Below are 8,693 nucleotides of genomic sequence, written 5' to 3'. Positions count from 1 at the left end.
CATCAAAGTTGTCCATCAAAGACAAGAACGCATTTTGGTTTTAGGTTTAAGACAAGTTTGATGAAAGGTTTTGATCCACTTCAAATGTTGACTAGTGTATTTGTAACATTTCTACTGTTCTCTTTCAAAATATAGCCTATATAGGCTATATAATTTTTTTCGCTTCTCTTGCTATACCGTTATTTCTCGGTTCATTACGAATAGGACATGTCCGAAAGCGTCTTAGTTCAGTGATTTGTTGACTCGAGAACTGCTCAGAGCCGTTAAAGTCCGATTAGTGAAAGTTATAGGGATTTTGTGAAACGGTTCAGATGATTCATTATGCGATCCGATTCAAACGAACGATTCGTTTACGAATCGGACATCGCCGAGAGAGAGAGAGAGAGAGCGAGAGACAGAGCGAGAGACAGAGAGAGAGAAGGAGGAGGGGTGGAAGCACATGAAAAACTGCGTAACCCACTGCTGGTTGAGATAGACGGGGCAGAAAGGTTGCCTTTCTGGGTCGTAGGCGCTATCTGGAGCTTTGCTGCACTTTTATGCGAAACGACAGCGGATTGAGAAGACCTGCCGAGGTATGTTTCATGCGTCTGTGCGCATTCAGGGTGTCTTAAATGTTGTTTGTCGATGCCAAATGTTGTTGCTTTAACAGCATAGTTGTTTATAAACAAATGTCCACGGTTGATTTTGTTGAGGCTCCACTGGGCTGGACTTTTCACGCTGAATTAAAGCTGTTTACGTTGCTCTTAGTGCTTCCAAAATATATGACATGTCTAATAGAGTCTTATTTAAAAGGTTCCTGTTCGGTTCAGACAGTGCGCGTTTGCCACCGGGGTTTCGCAAGCCCCAAGCTTTTGCACCCTGTTGTTTTTATCGGATCAACAGGCAGAGAGTCCAGCCCCCCTCCAGCACGCCTGTCAAGTCTCACGGACAGTCCAGCTCACATTTCCAACTCCATTCCAGTCCAGCGAACGCAGCTCCAAACTTCTGCGCCTTTGACCGGTTCGCATTTGAAGTTAATTCTGACACATTATAAGCGCTCAGCGGGAAAACAAGCGCACTCTCCGGGCGAAAGTTTTCGCCGGGCTGGTGAATTTACCGTTATGAGGGGATAACTGGAGATATAGCGCGGAGCTGTCAGCAAGCAGCACTTCTTTTGGGCTCGTGGTTCAAGAGCCAAATGGGTTTCAGTGGGTGAAAGTTTATAACGTTAAGAGTTAATGATTGAAACACTGAGACAGTTCACTCGCCATGTTCAATACGGTTGTGACTGGAGATTTAAATAAAGCTGGAGTGTGTTATTAAAGCCATACCTCTTGCCGAATTGTGAACTGTCCTTCCGTCTTGAGGTGTCACATTCATTTTGTCCACGCGACTGCCACTGCAAAGAAACAAGCAGATTACGAGAAAGGCGTGCGCGCACGCTCATTTAGGCGAGCTTTAACCGTTATGTTAAGAGCAATGTTTTTTTTTTAATTATATGAATCTGAGTTTATTAATCCCTGACACACGACAGTTGCTGTTGCCCTAGTAAGAAAGTTGAAGGCATGTTCTCTATTTTCCCCTTTGATATTATCTTCCACAGAAGATTCTTTTATCTCCCATCATGCAATTTGTTAGTTTCCGTTCAACAGTGTTAAGTGTGTGCATGTGTGCGCTTTTGTGCAATCATATAGGCTGTGTAACCTATACATGTGCGTTGTACATATGTGATTTTATTAATGGGAAGACACTGCTTTTTACTATGCTCTTAAAATGTACAGAACTCATTTATTTCCGCTAATTATGTATCTTTTTTATTTTTTAGATGTGTTATAGCCTATTAGAGATAGAAAAAATGGTATGTCTTCTGTGCTAATTTTGGGATTAATGAGAACTATATCTTAACTGCAAGCTTATTATGAGCACATGTTGAAAATGACCAGAGAACTAGCTAAATGTTAACGCCTCCTGATGCTCAAACCCTTGATTAAACTATTAGACATGATTGCAGTTTTTTCCACTCGTAGTTCCCAGTAGTATTGTAATGTATCGCATTGCCTTATGACTCACATGTAACCAGAGTCTGCCGCAGAGTATAAATTAAACTGATCAACAAAGATCGTCGCAGAAATTTCGCACGCATGCGCAGAGCAGAGGAGGGTGGCGCGAACGTTATTTATTTATTGTTAAGTTGTGATTAATGGATATTATTTTGATCAAATTGAACTCTTTGTTTAAAAAGTGTTTTTAATCGCGTGTTACACTTATAGTGAGGCTTTTATTTGATATCTTGCAAACAGGTTATTTTGTTTCCGTCAGCAGTTAGATTATTGGTTAGCTGTAGTGAGTGATTGCTACAGTATGGCATAGAATAGCTACAGTAACATTGTGCGATCCAGGAATCACTGAGACTTTCAAATTAATGTTGTCATAGCTAATCACACTTTAACAGTGTCAAATGATTGAATGCAAGTATCATTAGTAATTACCAATAACATTAATATATCTGTTAGATATGAATCATTATTTGAAGTTCGGGAAGGGATTTGATGCATGACTTCCCATTCCTGTGTGCACATTAATAAATGACAAGGAACTGCCCATCTGCTTAGTCACATTTTGTTGCGATAAAGCACTGCCTACTGGAAATTCATAATACATTAGCAGTTGTGTTGCATTTGGTAAAAATGTTACTAGCGTTACAATGCATCAGACTGTGATGTCATGAATTGATTAAGTTTGATTTTTAGCCCAGTTTGTTTGTTAGTCACATTGTGTCTTGTGTTTTGTAGTAGCTCAACTGGAAGAGGCATTTCAGGCCAGAGAAATGTGGTTCTCGATGAGCACTTAAGAGCCGCTTAAGTAGAGTGTTTATGTAGCTACTTGACCAGTGTCAGTCACTCATTGATCTAACGCCTTACTAGCTTTATTTGAAGATGTGTTTTCAGTTGTCAGTAATTTAACATCGGAGGTGATTACTTTAGACCACACAAGCTTGGAAACAGCTGGCCTGTCATGACAACAAAGAGTAAACAAATTGGTGGGTAAACATTTAAATTGGTGGGTGTTTGCAATAAGAAATCTGTATATGGTTTAGGCTGACCCATTTGGTTTCTTTTCAGCAGCGTACATAAAGGGTAAACATGTATTATGTAAAATTGTAATTTATTATTTAAATGTATTAACTTCTAACTGCTTATTTCCATACATGCTGGATAATTATGTTTAATGTGCTATAAAATGACCTTTGGCTATTAATGTTTGTTTTGCTATTTCTCCACCTGTAGAAAAAAAGAGACCTTTCTCTCACTCTTAACTAAAGGTTATGGACCAAATAAAGGCTCCTCTGTGCCTGATCAGAATTTTGTGTAAAGACACAATGCTGCATAAACACCGGACTAAATTATGCCTGCTCTACCCCATTAATGTACTCTAAGAATCAAAGCACTGCAGTGGCTGTGTAAATGCATTTATGCCACCTCTGAGCAGCATTAAATAGGTAGTCTGGATAAATATGCTGAAATACCACTTCAGAAACACTTTTGTGCCACCTGTGTCAATTTGGCATAAGTTTGTATGGGTCAAGCAACACTGCTAAGGTGGCACAGAAGAAGTGGTATTAAGGTGTCTTTACACAGACTGTTTAATGCCGCTCAGAGATGACTTAATGGATTAAAAAAAAAAAATACAAATAAAAATTCCTGATAATTTACTCACCCCCATGTAATCAAAGATGTTCATGTCTTTCTTTCTTCAGTCACAAAGAAATTAAGGTGTTTGAGGAAAACATTCTAGGCTTTTTCTCCATGTAATGGACTTCAATGGTGGCCAACGGGTTGAAGGTCCAAATTGCAGATTCAGTGCAGCTTCAAAGGGCTCATTTTCACCTAACTTATTTGAACCAGAGTACACAGAGTATGTATGTACATCTCAGAGCTCGCTCAAGATGAGCATTTGAGGTTAAAAAGAACAGAATCTGGTCATTTTCGCCCAACAGTGAACATTTTCCGTTCCTGGCTGGTGGAATGCTTATACTTATATGCTTGTACTTATTTGAACAATGCCTGAAACTAGGTATTACGAGCACTTCCTGCATCTATTTGCCTCTTTAAGATGAATCGCTTGATGTATTCCCCAAATTGTAAGTTACTTTGGATAAAAGTGTCTGCTAAATGAATAAATGTAAAGATATTTTTATTTTTAGGGGCGAAAATGACAATTGTTTCGCTAGATAAGACCTTTATTTCTCGGCTGGAATTGTGTAGAGCCCTTTGAAGCTGAATTGAAACGGCATGCACTTCAACCCTTTGGGGTCCATTGAAGTCCACTATATGGAGAATAAATCCTGGAACGTTTTCCTCAAAAACCTTAATTTCTTTTTGACTGAAGAGAGAAAGACATTACCATCTTGGATGACATGGGGGTAAGAAAATGATTAGGGAATGTTTATTCTGGAAGTGAACTAATCCTTCAAATGCATTTACACAGCAATTATATTACTGTATACTTTGATATTAGGGGCTGAGGTGGGTTTGAGCAGGCGTAATTCAGTCTTTGATGAGGCATTGTGTCTACACTGAATTTTGAGCAGGCACAGAGCAGCCTTAACTCAGCTGAGTAAAGACGCCTTTCCACGACTGGAAGTCAAACACATGTTTGGCAAAATCGATTTGGCCAACCCTGCCTGTGAGAAATCAGGAATGTAGAGGATTTGGTGTGGGATTAGAAGGGAAACTCTGGTGAATCTCAGGTCTGTTGAAATATCACATTTCATAAATAAGTGAACTGGAGGTGCATTTGAACATTTAGCCCTGTTGGCACACCGTGTATTTGTTTAGCTGGACTGTACAACCTAGGTTGACCCGTGCTGCCAATGTTTGTGCGGTTGATGCCCTCTTGTTGGAGTCGACACACAGTGTTTGAGAGGGTTGGCTGGGACGTGAGTGCTGTGCAGGGAATACGTTCAAAATGTTGACCGGCTCACTGTGTACAGAAGGAGAGGAAAAGATAGAAAGGCAGAGGAAGGCCTGTAAACCGAAGTAGAGGGCAGAGTTGTGTTTTTTATTTGGTTACACATATATTTGTGCATTTTCTTGGAAAGCTCTCCTTTAACGAGCACCTGGAAATGCGAGAGCGAATCAAAGGTCTGTGCAGCAAGATCAGCACATTTGACTTGTTTTTTCTGGATTGTACGCCTAATTGTTAGCATTTTTTAACCAACATCAGTGATCATGTTACTTATGTTGTGATGCATAAAGAAGGGCAAGCTTATCATATTGATAAGGTTCATAAAGTTCATAAAGTTCCATTGCTGCTTTTCCAAGGAAAGCCTCACATTTACTTGCTCATTTGGTCTGCTTTAAATAAGCCTACAGGTGACACCGTCCACAAATGAGCGAGTGCCTTGATCTGTGCCTTGATTTTGTATTCCAGATTTTTATGGGATGAGGGTTATTGCGTAGCCACAAAGTTGCAAGCGAGTCATTGTATCCCATAGCATTAAGATTCACCAGGCCTTGCCAAACCCTTATTTAGATGTTTGTGTCCACATCCTTTTGGCCATGAGGTGTGTATACAGTATGCATGTTCATGGAGCACTTGCTGAGTCGTTCAAACACTTAATGAATCAAAAGTCAGAGAGATTGAGGAAATGAAAGTAAGGGAAATTTAGCGAGTGCTAGAGCAGTTTGCTCAATTCTTGTTTATTCAGAAACAAGTACTGTCATTGATTTGTGCACTTTTACTGCAGCTTTTTATTTGAACATACTCAGTGTTGTATATGACATTTATTCAAATTACACTGACTAGACTGTAATCACTTAAAATCTTTGAGCAATAAAACAGCTATACTGAATATTTACTATTGACCACTACAAGAGTGCGTTCTACTTTTCAGTTTCCTTTAAATCTATATTTAAAAAGCTCTTTCATGCACTTTCACTTTCTGTTTTTGCACTCTCTCTGTGCATCTTTGCTGGCGTCTTCCTCTGCAGCGTTTGTGTCTGTTACTGGGGTTTACACATTATCTGTTTTTTGGGGTTTCTCACGATCTGCTAACTGACCTGCCATCCGCCCATCCAGTGCTCATCTCGCTCTGTGCTGCTTGGGTAGACAGAAAGATAAGAGAGCTTCAGATGAGAAGCAGAGAAACTGCTGTGGTTAATGTAAGCCTGTTAACAGTCACTCCCAATGAAGTGGTGTTTATTGTAAAAGAGGAAAAACTTTTGATCTTCAGTTTAAATGCTCATGCCATTTGCTGTGGAGTCGCCCACACCCACTGCATCTCTCAGTGTTGTGTTTTCTCATGTTTTTGGAGATGCAAATGTGCATCCATGCTTTTATCAATCAATTTTGCGACCTGCTGTATCAGAAATGGCCATATGCTCCCAAAAATACATGTTCTTTGTTGGCATATATGGTATTATAAAGAACTTTTAGCATTCATGGAGCTTTTCAATTCCACAAAATAGTGGAAAATGTTTCTTCCGATTATTAAAACATTCTTCACACTAAAAAAAAAAATTGATCTCTGAAAGTATTTTTAGTTAATCAGTGCTTCTTCTATGGCATCACTTCGAAATCCTTCTTTTAATCCCCCTTTATTTTTAGCAAAGACTGTAGAGTATGGGGAAAAAATGGTTAGTAAAAGTAAAAGTAAAAAAATAAAATAAAAAAGAAGAAGAACAGCAGATGATGACCAAAGCATGTAGTTGTTATTACATGTTAACTCTTTCTAAGATTGTGTGGTCGGAGAGCAAGGCTATCAGCTGTTAAATGTGTCTGAGGAATACAATGATTTGGCCTAATATCTGAGAGGATGAAAGCAAAAATTTTGTCTATAATGCTAAACCGTTTCAAAAGCACATCCTAAAGGATTCAATACAAGTCCTGATATTTAGCCTACTATCATTATCAGTCACTATGGTTACAAGCGCTGCCCAAGGCTGCTGTGAGGTGGCTTTCACACCGGAGGAATGTTGTCGTTGTTGCTATAACTATTTCCAGAAGCACCTGCTTTTTGGTGTGTTCACCTTCAGAAACTGGCAACGGTTTTAATTTTAGGAACGCCTTTTGGAGGACTAAATTAGTTTCTACTACACTCTAATAAATGCTGGGTTCAGCTTGTTAAGTCAGTTTGGGTGGTTTTTAATTTTTTTTTTTCTACCCAGGTGCTGGGTAGTTCTTCTGTAACTAAGTTCCTGAGATGGTCCTCACTGCAGAACACAAGATCCAGGGGGTGTGGTTGGATCTAGATCCAACTCCTCCCACCTTACATTTACCTAAACCTACCCGTCTCCACCCCCTGTTCCCTAAACCCACCCATCTCCACCCCTAAACCTACCAATATCCACCCCCTGGATGTGGATCCAACCCTGCCCCCTGGATCTTTTGTTCTGTAGTGAGGGGCTACTGAAGTTCCTGGGCCATTTTTAATGCTGGGTTATTTTTTTCTACCCAACCGCTGGGTTGAGCCTGTCTCCGAAGAAACAACGCAGCTGCTGAGTTGACATTCAGAGTGTGGGCTTTTTGAGTCCTCTACTGGAGAGAGCGGTTCTCAGCACCGCAGATTTGGTGCACTTCTTCAGCAAAATAAAGGTTTGTATACACTTTATTTCATTTATAAAGTCTTTAATGTGCTGTAAATTGTATTATTTACACAACGCAACATAAGAGCGAGATGTCAGCGGTCGTTTCACACGATGGAAACGCCTTTTGCCTTGCATTACATAAATGGGTTTTATTCGTTATCGTACTAAGTTTAATTTCATTTGATGTTAAAATATGTTCTCTAATCTCAGTACTGTTTGTTTATGGGCAGGTTTTGGAGTCAGTCATGGCATCTCTCAGTTACGAAACGTGAGGCCGCGGTCTAAAGTTTGCAGTTCCCCCGCGAACAGCAGCCCTTCACCGGCTCAGATTTCAGCGACACACCGACACGAGAATTAGCACTATTTCGGTAAAACGGTTGAAAATTAAAATGCTACTTTTAAATGTTACATTTTTATGTCTAAAATTTCTTTAACATTTTTGTTAAACTATTTTAAATGCATGTAATATTGTAAACTATGCTGTATTCACCCAAATAAATTTCATTTGTCTTGTATTTTGTCCATGCGTGTTCTTGCTTAATAATAAATGCCCATCTTTTGATTATTGCTGTTGCCAATAGATGACTTAAATAAAACAACCCAGCATGTTTGGTAAAAACATTTAAAATGACCCACATGTTCTGTCCAATATATTTACCCAGCGCTGGGTTGCCAAATAACCCAAGTTGGGTTGTTTTTAACCCAGCATTTTTTTGAGTGTAGGCAACTGCAACAGATGAACCGATGCCGAGATCCAGGCACTTCTCCCTCTGCAGTTGTTGATGTTGTTGAATGCCGTGCTTCAGTCACATTGTTGTTGGCCGGCTCAGTCACTTCAGAGTTCCTTCTGGCAGTGTGAATGCAAGCAAGAATATGGCCTTAGGGGATAATTTAGTCCTCGTGGGACCACCCTTCTGGCTAGTTTTTGCATTTATATAACTGCCTATGCAAAAGCCATTGTAAAGAATGCCATTGATTTCAGTCACCAGATCATATTTGAGCCATTCCTCTCTGCTTTTATATGTACAGGACAATTTGAAAGTCACCTAGTTGTCAGTCCCCAGGGGATTTGATGAATGACTGCTGTGTTTTTAATATTGACTGTCCACTACGTAATTATCTCTC

General features: G+C 39.7%; 1 long non-coding RNA gene across 1 annotated transcript; it reads left to right on the top strand.

Annotated features, from left to right (window-relative positions):
• The first annotated feature begins 401 nt into the window (after positions 1 to 401).
• Positions 402 to 8,225, top strand: LOC131536413 (uncharacterized). The gene is made up of 3 exons (XR_009269950.1): positions 402 to 572; positions 7,149 to 7,575; positions 7,799 to 8,225. It is a non-coding gene; the product is annotated as an uncharacterized LOC131536413 (long non-coding RNA).
• The last annotated feature ends 468 nt before the right edge of the window (positions 8,226 to 8,693 follow it).

Source organism: Onychostoma macrolepis, chromosome 03 (genome assembly GCF_012432095.1).
Source record: "Onychostoma macrolepis isolate SWU-2019 chromosome 03, ASM1243209v1, whole genome shotgun sequence".
NCBI lineage: Eukaryota > Metazoa > Chordata > Actinopteri > Cypriniformes > Cyprinidae > Onychostoma > Onychostoma macrolepis.
This window is presented reverse-complemented; position numbering and strand designations above follow the sequence as displayed.